This window comes from Prionailurus viverrinus, chromosome A1 (genome assembly GCF_022837055.1).
Source record: "Prionailurus viverrinus isolate Anna chromosome A1, UM_Priviv_1.0, whole genome shotgun sequence".
Classification (NCBI taxonomy): Eukaryota; Metazoa; Chordata; class Mammalia; order Carnivora; family Felidae; genus Prionailurus; species Prionailurus viverrinus.
Window position 1 is genome coordinate 143,498,412 of NC_062561.1, and position 12,533 is coordinate 143,510,944.

Genomic DNA, 12,533 nt, shown 5'->3' on the forward strand with positions numbered 1-12,533 from the left:
ATTTGCCATGGATGTGTTCTCACCTCGCTCTTCGCAGCGCGGCTGGAATGAACCCTAACTTCTGGAGCTCGGCCTACAGGGCCTGCCTCATCTGCTGCATCCCCTCCTGCGCATCACAGTCTCACCTTGCAGGCACCTTGTGCCAAAGGAACCTGAACAACGTGACAGCAGACTCCCAGACGGGCCTGCGCCCTGAGAGGTCTCCTGGGCACAGCCCGCCATGCAAACAAGCATTCCGGCCTTGGCAGCTCACTAAAAATGGCAGGGCCGCGAGGTGGAAGAAGCTGTGGTTCCCCCAAACACTGCTTGGACAAGAGCTGTCTGTGGCTCTACGTGAATGAGAAACGCCCATGTGATTTGGTTCGGCACACAGTTTTGGTTTGCTCCGGCAGTTGGCATCATCTTAACGAATCCATCCCTCCTCCAGCCTCCCTCCCTATGTTCTGGACATGCCGTTCTTTGGACACACTGAGCTCCGTTGGTCTGTATGGTCCTTCCCTGCAAAGACGTCTTTGCATTTGCTCCTCCCTCTACGGGGGGCGCTTTCTACGGCTTGTTGCCTGGCTAACTTCTTCTTCGGGTTTCAGATCAAATACTACTTCCTTAGAGCAGCCTTTTATCCTCTCCCAAAAGAAATTAGGTCAACCCCTGTTAATCCTTCATAACCCATATTACCATTTTCTTTCTTTCTTTACTATGTCTCTCTAGGGAAGTATAAGATGCCCAAAAGGCAGGGATCACAGCTGTTTGGTTCGCCGCTGTATGGCATGCCCAGCACCTTGCACTGTGCAGGTCTCTGATAAATGGGGCTGCCTGAGTGAATGCCTGGAGCTCCAAGGTTCTGATTAGACCTGAGCGTGGTCTGAACAGGGGCAGACAGAGGCCTAGACTCAACTGTGGGAGTTGGGTACAGCATCGACATCTCACCAGACAGGGTCACTGCAGAAGAACATGGTTTGGGGAAATGACACAAGAAAAATTAAAGAGACAGTTGTGGTAGGATGAAGAATATTGGAGCTTGTGGGGAGGCCTCGGACAGCATGTCACCCAAGCTCCTGTTCGTGTAGATGAGGAAACAGAACTCAAGTTCCCTGACCCAGCTAGTTGGTGTCCGAGGTATTCAGTGTCCTATCAGGCCATGCTAAAGAAGTCTGGACTCTTCTGACTGCATTGACAACTGTGAGGGAATATCATTCTAAACTATAGTTAATTTAGGAAAAACCGGTGGTCCTACTGCTGGATCCAAGAGGCGTCTCATGATGGATTTAAATGAACCTGTGTGTCCTTAGGTGTTAACTCCAGGGTGTTTTCTCCTGAGTGGTCAAAGAGGAGGGGTGGGGGGAGCTGTTTGCAAGCATGAGGATGGGACATCCAGGTCCTATTTAGCTGTGTTTGTTCTTCTAAAACACTTATCTGGATGAGACCAAGAGCCTTCCTCTGTTAAGGAGCAGGCGTCCGGGGACCTGGAAAGAAGCATTTTCCCTTCCCCCGTGTGACGTGACTCCTCTACTCTCACAGAGAGCATTTGTACTCACACATCGGAGCTGGAGGCCCAGTTCCAAAACTGACAATTTACCACAATATATTTCCCTCTGCACTGGGGACACTTCTTGTATTAATGTGATTAAATTAGCCTGTCAGTCCTCTGGTATCCTTTGAACGCTTGAGAGAAAGCCAGCAGCTTACTGGGGCTTTTTCCAAAAGACATATTTGCTACTAAAAAGTGATTTCCACACACATCCTTGCCTCCCTTGATCAGGAGATAATTACTAGGCTGTTAAAGCTGTTGGAGCTGGGGGCTGGCATAGAAAGTATGTGCTGCTGTAAGAGTGCCAGAAGGAGCCCAGAAAGCCGCTGGATTCGCACTCCCCCCGGCCCCCTCCACTCTTGCAAGCTTCCCGGAGGTCAGAGCATCCAAGTTCCCACAGACACAGTGCCGGTCTCCTTGGCTGGAGGGCCTGGGTCAGACATCTGCTCCCCTGCTGATGGCCGCTTTCCTACTTCATCCAGCCCAAATCCCTTCCAGAGGTTCAAATGATGTGAGTTCTATGGAGACTGGAATTCTTCCGCCATGGAATAGAGGAATTTATTCATTATTTCAACAAATATGTGTCTGCTCTGTACCTGGTGCCATACCAGGAACCGATTTCATTCCATTCAATGACTGCTCACTGAGCACCTACTAAGTACCGGAAACTGCTGCGGGGCCACTCCGGACAGGGAAGGAGCACTGGGTCTAGTACGGGCCTCTTCATTGATTCAGTGCCCTGACTCTCCCACCTGAGGGCAATGGGCAGAACCAGAAAGGGCGCCTGGCACTCCTGGTGAGTCAAGAGTATAAGCAGAGTGCCTGAAAGACTCTAAGACTCGTTAGCCACTAACATTTGGTGAATAAAAAAGAAATACCCTTTTTTTTTAAGTTTATTTTGAGAGAGAGTGACAGAGAGAGAGAGAGAGAATTCAAGTGGGGGAGAGGCAGAGAGAGAGAGAGAGGAAGAGAGACACAATCCCAAGCAGGCTCCAGACTGTTAGCAAAGAGCCTGACATGGGGCTCGAACCCACGAACTGTGAGATCATGACCTGAGCTGAAGTCAGACGCTGAACCGACTGAGCTACCAAGGTGCCCCGAGAAACACCCTTTAGTCTCACGAAGCTCACCCAAGATATAAGAAGAGTTAGAATCTTGCAAAAACAAACAGGGGAGAGATTATGTCTCAGGATTAGTAAATGCTCAAGTAGATGTGACCAAAATGTGGAATGAAAAGCAAAAGAGTGTTTCACTCCAACTCTGGGAGAATTTTTTAAATCAAAGCTAGTTCATTCCTCCTTTCTTCCCTTGCCAGCCCCTCCATGCCCACCTACCGTTGAGGGTAGAGGACTTGGTCATTGCAGTCACACAGGTTCTCGTGAGGAAGAAAGCAGTGGGTACATTCGAGGACAGGGAGGTTGGCAAGTGCCTAACTCTCACGTGGCTCAGAAGAGATGGAAACCACGGAGCCACCCTAACTGCTGAGAGGAAAGGGCGAGAGCATGGAGGGTCAGGGAAATCTCTTGACATGGCAGGTGATTAATACACTAGAACCAACAACCAAAGCAGAAATGGAAGCTGTAATTACCCAAATGCTTTTAAAGAGTGGATCCTGGAGAAGAGGCAAAGATGGGTGGTTTCTGCTTGCGCCCATGCTGATGGCTGGGTGAGGACAGGTCCTTCAGATGGCAGATTTGGTGGGGCTGACTAGAGCTGCCTGTCCGCACCTCCCCAACTCCCGGCTCCATCCCCAGTCTCTCTCTGAGCTGGGAAGACCCGCCAAGTGTCCCACGTGTCCTCAGAGCTCTAGGTCAAATCTCCCATAAAATCAAGGCCCTTTGAGGGTGGAGACTGTATCTTTAAGTTCCTTTTAAATTACTTAGTACTTAGAGCCCCATACATATTGGTTGAGTGACTTGATTTTTCTCTGCAACATTCCTGCACCTGCCGACCAGAGACCACTGGAAAACGATACGCAGACAAACCAAGTAGGAAAGAGGGAGAATGACAGTGTGTGCAGGTAAATATATAGGGTCAACATGCCTGTGTCCTCTCATCAGGAAAGCAGCCAGGTGAGCTGGAAAGTCCATTTGAAGCACATTATAAAGTTTTGGCTATCACTGGCGGTACCACCAGGCTCTGGGGGCTCGGGTCTGCGTTCACCCCTCCACATGAAGCCTGTGGGACCTGTAGGCAGCGCCCACAAGGAGCCCTTCAAGAGAACAGCTCTTTGCTGCTGGGCAAAGGGCAGCTCTGGATAGGTGTGAAGAGCCTGGACTCTGGAATCCCAGCTCGTCACTTCCAAGCTGTGTAGCCTTGGGCAAATGACTCTTCTAAAGCTCACTTTACTTCTCTGTAAGATAGGAATAATGCTACCACCGACCTTCTTGGGGTTTCTGTGAGGACTAAACGGCCCAATGCAAAGTGCCACGCCAGAGCCTGGCACAAAATAGAGGGAAAATATGGTGGCCATTGCGGCTACCATTATTATTTTTATCGTAAAATCTACTCTGAAGTTATCCTCCTCGCTACGACCCTACTGTGTAACTGAGGGACTTAGAAGAGACGACAACAAAAAAGCTAACCGGTGCTCGGAGGGAGCAGAAAGCAGTAACAGAGTCACAGCGCCCCCGACATACACAGCAATTCTGTATCCAAAGGATGTCAGGAGGCTGTTAATAGGCAAGACGTTTACAGATCAACTTCTGCATACAACAAACTGAATCAGGCACCACCAGGGAAATAATAATATCTTACTAACAGCTAACATCTGTTGAGATGCCCGCCCCCCCTTCAGAAGCTTACAGGAAACAAAGCGTGGTTTCCGGGTTGGCCCCCCTCCTCTGCATTCATTATACTATTGACGCTTCCAACTTCTTTTATGCATGTAACTGGATTTTTCAAAATTTGTCTGTAGGTGCTTGTGGCCACATCACAGAAAGCTGCCAGGCAGCCACTCCTCCTCATGCTGTTCTCTGCAGACGGCTGCCAGCATAGCCCTCTACCTTTATGCTGTTGCATTCCAGCCTCTGAGATTTGCCTCATTATTCTTGACTGTCAGCTTCTCCTGGATCCTGACTTAATCATGTGCCGTATTCACCAGCGCCCAGAGCTCTTGTGGCATCTGGAATGTGATAAGTATGGCTTCGGTAGCTTCCTCCAAGTCAGACCACTAGAAAATGGGCCATGGATCGGAAGCTAGACAAGATGTTAACTCAAAGGGGTAGGCATCCCTGACAACTCTTAAGGCTTAAATCGTTCCATGTAAGACTTCACCAGCTGGCCCACTCTTGCCATGCTTGCTCCCCCGCTCCCTGTCACTACCAATCAGCTATTCTTCCTCGAGTCTCTTGCAACTGTGCACAGGCAGAAAGCAGGGCCATGAAGACGGGCAGTGGTTGAGGACAATAAAGTGAGCACAGAGCATTCCTGGTGGGGTGTGGTGGGGGTGGGGGTGCGGTGGGGAACAAGAGGGTGGTGGAAATGAGGCCAGAGAAAATCTACTCTGGAAAGCATTAAGCTAATGGACTTCAGAGCGTCTAATCTGTGGGGGGAGATAAAATAGAAATATTGGAGAGATTAAATAATTCAGTGCTGAGCGTGCTGTCCACACTGTGTTCCTAAGCAGCTGGTGGTGCCTAGATTCTTTCAGATAACACATCTTCATCAGTTGGCTTCCAAGTAGAGTCAGCCCCATGAAAGTGTCCTTCCACAAAACTAACCCATGCCAGCTCCCTGGGGTCCAGACTCAGTGAAAATGGTACGTTTCTCTTCTATAACTTATCATCAAGGAGGCAGTGACTTCTCATTGGGGACAAGCAAGTGTTTCAAACCAGAAGAAGCCTAAGCCCAGAGTTTGTGAAGTGTAGACCGTTCTAGGACTTTCAGCTGACCCCCACCCTTCTGGTTCTAGAAGGAGGAGGAGTCCTTTAAATATATTTGAGGAACGTGAAAGTGCTAAAGGGGCGAGGATGCCAATAATCTGGACCCTCTTCCCGAAGGTCAAGGTGACCTTGAGTGAGGCAAAGAGACATAATAAAGTGAATCGAAGAACTGAAGGGAGGAGAACAAAATAACTTTCTTTCCCACATACTTAAAAAAAAAAACCAAACCTTAATTATTATTCAGCCCTAAAAAAGAATGAAATCTTGCCATTTACAATGACATAAGTGGAGCTGGAGAATATAATGCTAAGTGAAATAAGTCAGAGAAAGACAAATACCCTATGATTTCACTCATATGTGGAATTTAAGAAACAAAACAAACGAGCAAAGGGGAAAAAAGAGAGAGAGAAAAACCAAGAAATAGCCCCTTAATTATAGAAAACACAATGAGGGTTACCAGAGGGGAGGTGGGAGGGAGGATGGGCTAAAGATGTGACGGGGATTATGGAGGGCACTTGTCGTGATGAGCACCAGGTGTTGTACGAATGTGTTGAGTCACTGTATTGCACTCCTGAAACTAATATTACACTGTATGTTAACTAACTGGAATTAAAATTAAAACTTAAAAAAAAAAACCTTAATTATAAAACATTCCAAGCACACACCAAAAAGTAGACTGAATAGCATAATATAATAGCCTAATACCAAGGTACCCAACACCAACTCCAACCATTATCCACTTATGGCCAATCTTCTATCTTTCCCTGCCTTTCCCTCCTCCTCACATCGTTTCAAAGCAAATCCCAGCCATCATAACATTTCACCTGTAAATATTTTAGTATATATATCTCTAAAAGATAAGGATTCTTTAAAAAAAAAAAACATAATCACAATACTATTATCACATTAATAATGATTTAGTGAGCAAAGATGAGCAATGTTTCCTAGAATATTAACAAAAATTCCCTAATGGCTTCACATATCCAGGGCTATGGTCTGAATGTTTATATCCCCTCCAAATTCATATGTCTAAATCCTAACCCCTAAAGAAAGGGGTGGCACACTTAAGTCATGAGAGTGGAGTCCTCATGGATGGGTTAGTGCTTTATAAAAGAGGTTCCAGAGAGATTCCTTCCCCTTCCACCATGTGAGGGCACAGCAAGAAGATAATGGCTATGCATCAGGAAGTGTAGGCTGTAACCATGCTGGTACCTTGAACTTGGACTTCCTGGCCACCAGAATTGTGAGAAATAAATCTCTGTTGTTTATGAGCTACCTAGACTGTGGTATTTTGTTACAGCAGCCTGAAGAGACAAAGATATCCAGTCAGTGTTCAAATGTCTGCTGTCGCATGGTTTTTAAGACACTTTTGTAATGAGGCCTGCATTTGGCTCCGGGGTGGCTGGAAGGACACCTCCTAGTGCTCATAGCTGGCTCGGGGCAGCCCAGCATGCTCACAGAGCACATCCTGTACTGGGTGGAGTAAGATTCATTTCATGTTGCGTTTATACCTCCCAGCACAGAGAAGCACTCCTATTAAAGTATTTCCCCGATTTCCGGAGCCACAGGCAACTTCAGAAAGCCAAATAGTTTTGAAGGCCACAAGGGACAAATCTCACTGCAGTCTCCAGGACCACTCAGCACTCAGCATCAGCTGACGCCTCCGCTCTGTTTGCAATGTCACTGGAGGCAACCAGGATAGCCCCCGTGGCCCTCTCTGCTTGGGCCAACGGTGTCCCAGCTGACATTTCCATTGGATGGTGAATAAGGTGGGGCACACAGAAAGTCACCAATAAATGTTAGCAATTCCACGTGCCCTGCTTTTGACCTTCACAACTAGTCAGAGTTAAAATGTTGATGAGCGCTAAAGGCTCCCATCTTAGGCAACGGATTTGCAACACAGACATGTGTAAATTACAAACTATATTGCAGGCACTAGGCTGGGAGGGATACAAAGCTGAATGGACAGATGGCCAGGTGCCTGTCTTTGAGAGGTGTGGAATCTAACAAAAATGTGCATGCATAAGCCTGTCATAATGGGCAAGAGGGGCAAATAAAATGCTGAGTGGGCACCAATGGAGAAGCAATTAGTATTTAATACTGCCAGGAAAGATGGTGCAGGCACTGGCTGGAATGGCCTTACCGGGGAAGGTTATGTTTGAACTGGATCTCAAAGGATAAGCCAGATTTCCCCAGGCAGAGGAAGGCAAGAATGGGCGGTCGAGGCAAGGGGAGCCGCATGAGGAAAAGCACGGAGGCAGGAAAGCCTGTGGCACAGGGGGGGACAGGAAGAACACAGCATGGCCGAGCATGAAAGCCAGTACAGGGCAGGGGCAGGAAACGGGGTGGGACAGTGTGGCTGTGCAGCCCTGGGCAAGGCCCCCACACTGCGGACTTGAGTCTGGCTCTGTTCTGGAGCGGGCACTGGAGGCTCAATGAGGGACGCTAAGCAGACAAATGAGTCCACTGGGGGAGGATTTCAGGCCCACCTCCAGCCAGAGGGGGAAGCATCTGGTACCAGATTTTTCACATATATCACGGGTGACTCTCTCGTATGTCTATACTGAGGGCCAGTCCCATGGAGGAGCTGGAAGGAGTAAGGAACAACAGGGAGACAGATAATTCTGGGGCATGTTCAGGGAGGAGGGTAGGGACTGTCAGGTCTGGCTCAGCTCCCACAATCAGAAGCACATCTTGCCCTTTGGCTGGAGCTGAGAGATCCATGCTGCAGTCAGGCTAAGGCCAGCCAGAGCCCCAGGAGCAGGCTTGACACCAGGCAGGAGTGACCCTGCAGCTGTTTGGTACAGGCCATCTGGCCACTCACTGCCTATCTGCCTTTATCCCTGCGTTCCTGCTCAGATAATTATGCCCTAGCAACCTGCCATTAGACTTGGGGTCTGCCTTGCTCTCCCCACAGCAGGCCTACAGGCCTGGCCCTAACCTCCATCCCATTGACACATTTCTCAAAGCTGCCTGCCTGCCTAGCCCACTGATTTCAGCTGTCCCCAGGAGTCCCAGTCTCAGAAAAGAATCAGAGGCAGCTGAATGTTGGCAGAAGGTATAGACTGCATTAGAAGGGCCTTTCTTTGGACCCTTCTCATCAAACCTTGATCCGGTGGCCCAGCATGGTGAGCACCCCACCAGACATTTGATGTGGCAAAGAGTGGCCCATCTGCTGTCCCAGAAGAAAAGGCGCTGCTCCCTAGCTTATCCTTAGCAAACTTAGCTCTTATAATCTCCATTCACGTCTCGAGCGCCCTGTCACCCTCATGCCTCACTGACCCCCTGAGATCTCCCGCCAAGGCAGAATGCTTATTTGTCTTGTCTTCAAGTGCTCAGAGTAGGACTGTCATTTCTCCTTTGGGGACAAGCACAGACAGAGCCTGCCATGCAGGGAGTCAGGACAGGAGGGGAAATAGGAATGGAAGCAATTACATTTAAACCCCAAACCGCATTCTGATCTCATGAACTTCTAGTACCACTGGTGTAAGTACTTCCTGGAGAACTCGGTCGTGCAAACACAGGTTGAAGCAGCATAGTGAAAACTCCGTGCTTTGAACGGAAAAATGAAGCCGGTGCCTGTGAGTTACTTGTTTCTCATTTGCTTTGGAAAGAGACGGTCTAGAGAGTCTGGAAGCCCACATTCCATAGCAGAAAAGCAGACCAGATTTCTGCTGACAGCAGGGTTTTGTCTGTTTTTGCCACGTGAGCTCATTTTCTGGGTGACACTCTACGCTGTTCTAATTCTAGACACCAACAGAGCTGCACCTTCAATCACGAAACTGTAATTAGCACACAGCTTTGCGGGTTTATTTAGGACACGTTTTCAGAAAAATACAAGGCCTTCCTGCCGCAGTGAGTGCTACCGGGGACTATATTAGTTAAACCGCTTCAATCAGGACCTGCGCTTGGCCTTCCTGTGCTTCGGGAGTTTCGGGAACTTTCAGTGGCCGACTCCTCTGTTCAGTTGTATCAGAAAATGACTGTGGTTAGACTTCTCCCAAGCTCTCAAACGCCTTGAACCTTTGACATAGTGTTGTTTGCATAAACTTCTTCCCACACAGACAGCTTCACACAGCACAACAACTTAGCAATACAAGAAGAGTGAGGGAAATCTCTGCATAAGATTCAGGTCCTCAAGTGTTGGGTTCAGTTACAAACTTGAGGGGTGCTGGGGTGGCTCTGTCGGTTAAGCGTCCGACTTCGGCTCAGGTCATGATCTCATGGTTTGTGGTTTGAGCCCCGCGTTGGGCTCTGTGCTGACAGCTCAGAACCTGGAGCCTGCTTCGGATTCTGTGTCTCCCTCTGTCTTTCTCTGTCCCTCCCCTGCTTGTGCTCTCTTTCTCTCTCTCTCAAAAATAAATAATCGTTGAAAAAAACAACCTCGAAAAACATGTCTGGAATTGTAGGGTGATAAACCTCCTTGTGGGAGCAGCAGGAGCACAGTAAGGAAGTGCCATCTGACACGTATTACACATTGCCACCTACATTATTTTAGATGGCATCTGTCCAACCAGACTGTACCTTTTTTGAGGTGAGCATCTGTATATTATCCTTGCCTTGCCCACATTTCCTAGCAGAGTGAAACAACAATGCTCAGTAATATTTGCTGATTAAATAACTGAGGACACGCATTGATAGCCTGGAACTTTTTTGGGGGTGGGGGCTGTTCTTTTTGTCAGTGGGATTCTGTTCTGGGTAGTGAAAATGCTTCCCTCATTTCCTCCCCAAGAACATCAATTCTATCAAGAGGACACAATCAAACTAGCAGTATAAACTGGGAGGACCCTGAAATTCATCCTAGGAGGCCACTGAAGAGTTAATTTAGTTCTGATAACAGAATTATGAGGCAAGGCTATAAGGATTACACACAATAGATTTATAACAAAGGTTTTTTTGTTTTTTTTTTTTTTTAAAGGACAAAAGCAGTGACTGGGGACATTTCAGATGAAGAAATAACCATGTTAACCTCACTGCTTTCTAAACATTTGCATCTGTGAACTGCAGAGGCTCAACATAAAGCAGATTGCCTCTATCCACTGAAAGCCATTCTGGCATGTGAAATTTCTCCTGCATAAAGCAAAACAGATGTGTGAGGTGAGAAAGCACACTCTCTTCTGGGTGTATCAGCATTTGGAATTATATCATTATCTCAAAAACTATATATTGTGTGAAGCGGTGAATATGCAATCTTGACCATACAATGTCTCTGAAAACTCAATATCAAAAGCAGACACTGAATATTTGAAAAACACTAATTATTAAAGCAGACAAAAAAAAACCCAGTATATTCACATTTCATCCATGGTTTCTTTTTCTCTTTTCTTTTTTACACTGGAAGGGTATCTGCCACCTGAACTAATCCTGCACCAGAGATTACATATCCAGAATTTTTGGCCAAATGCTGCCTGGAAGATATGAATGCAGAGCCATTTGACTGTTTAAGTGATTGGAAAAAGTGCCACATCCTTGTAAGCAGTAAAGAGTACCCCAGGGTCATAGGCATATGCGCTGCATATTGGAATCCCTAAGCAAATCAATTTGGAAACAGGAAAGTGCTCCAAGACTGTCCCCCCTTCAAGGTGCGAGGTATTTACAGTATTGACAGAGTGGTACGCAAGTGCTTGGCTGTCTGCTAGGTCCTGGGAAGTGCACAAGTGAAGCAAAGATAAGAGAACAGGCACTGAGCTGAGGAGGGAAACACAGTGTCCTGCAGGGCAGGCCTCCCTAATGTTAAGAGAAGAGTATTCACAGTGGAGAGGAGAGGAGAGTAGACAAGCTCCTCATGGAGCAACGGGTCTGAAACCAGGCTGGGAAAGTAGTTGAAGAAAACTTCAAACTTGATGTACATGTTAAAAACAACAACAACAACAACAAAAACCATACAGATAGATAGATAGATAGATAGATAGACAGACAGGGAATGGTAAAAAACAGTCAAGATCAACTTGGTAGAAATGATTAAAGTAACCCCAAATATTTGATATGGTCGTATTACAGAAACAAAGTCAAAGTCAGTTTCCCTAGTGTAGTGGTTATCACATTCTCCAGACACAAAGTCAAAGAAACATTCTGTTCAAACACATGCTGGTGCACACGCCCAGCACCCACAATTAGATGTAGCATTAGATGAAGCTTAGAGGGCTCAAGATTGTCCAGGGCACATATGAGTTTAATAATAATTGATGATGGTGATAAGTTTATAAATTATGACTGTACCTAGAAGAAACAAGTAAACATATTTCCACTAATACTTTTTCTACTCTTGCAGGGATACACAAAATTATGTGTTATTTAATTATGCAAATTAGCCTTTAGATACAGCCTCTACCTGAAGCCACCCAGGCATTTATTTATCACTTAAGAAAACCCCACAACAGTGATTTGTACTCTACAATAATAGGATCATACAGTATCATACGAATCTCTACTGTTTCTCATTTTGTATTTACTATGAATATCAGCAAAAGAGAGAGTTCTGTTTATCTTCTTCTGATTTCACTAAGTAGAATATATTTTCTGCCATCACATTCTGATGCAGGTTTCCCCTGCTACTGAAAAGCAGAGCGATTCCGTGAAACCTTTCACAAGTTGAAGTAGCATAAATCAAAGAAGTAATTACCACTCATTTACCTGGAAAATTTTTTGAGTGTTCCAAGCTCAAAATATAACGTCTCAGGCTTTTCTGATACCTTACGACACATCTTGCTAATGATGCACAGAATAAATCACAATAAAGCACAGATGCTCACAGAGGCAGCTCAAAGCTAGGCGGCAACCTGATGCTGAGGTGCTGAGTGTGGTTCCCGGGGAAGGAGCTTGGCGGGCCCACTCTCCCTGCCCAGGGTGCGTTCTGCCTGTAGGAGACCTCGCTGCAAAGCAAATGCCAAATGCTATTCTCGATTTTCACCTTTCTTCGTGAAAGTGAAAACCCTCTTCGGACTTCTTCTGGCTACTGAAAACGGGCACTAAAGTACGTCATTGGTAAAAGTGAAGCAGCGAAACAGGAATTTTGGAAAGCAGGGGATATCTATTCAAAACCGCTTGAGTGAGGAAAAAGAATTATAAAATGCAAGTATCAAACAGTCTCCAATAAATCACTCAGATAGTAATCCCTTTAA

The 12,533-nt window shown here is 46.6% G+C and overlaps 1 protein-coding gene across 1 annotated transcript in view; it reads right to left on the reverse strand.

Moving 5' to 3' along the window:
- ARSB (arylsulfatase B) overlaps window positions 1–12,533 on the reverse strand; it is a 170,395-nt gene that overhangs the window by 24,233 nt on the left and 133,629 nt on the right. The window lies entirely within an intron of this gene.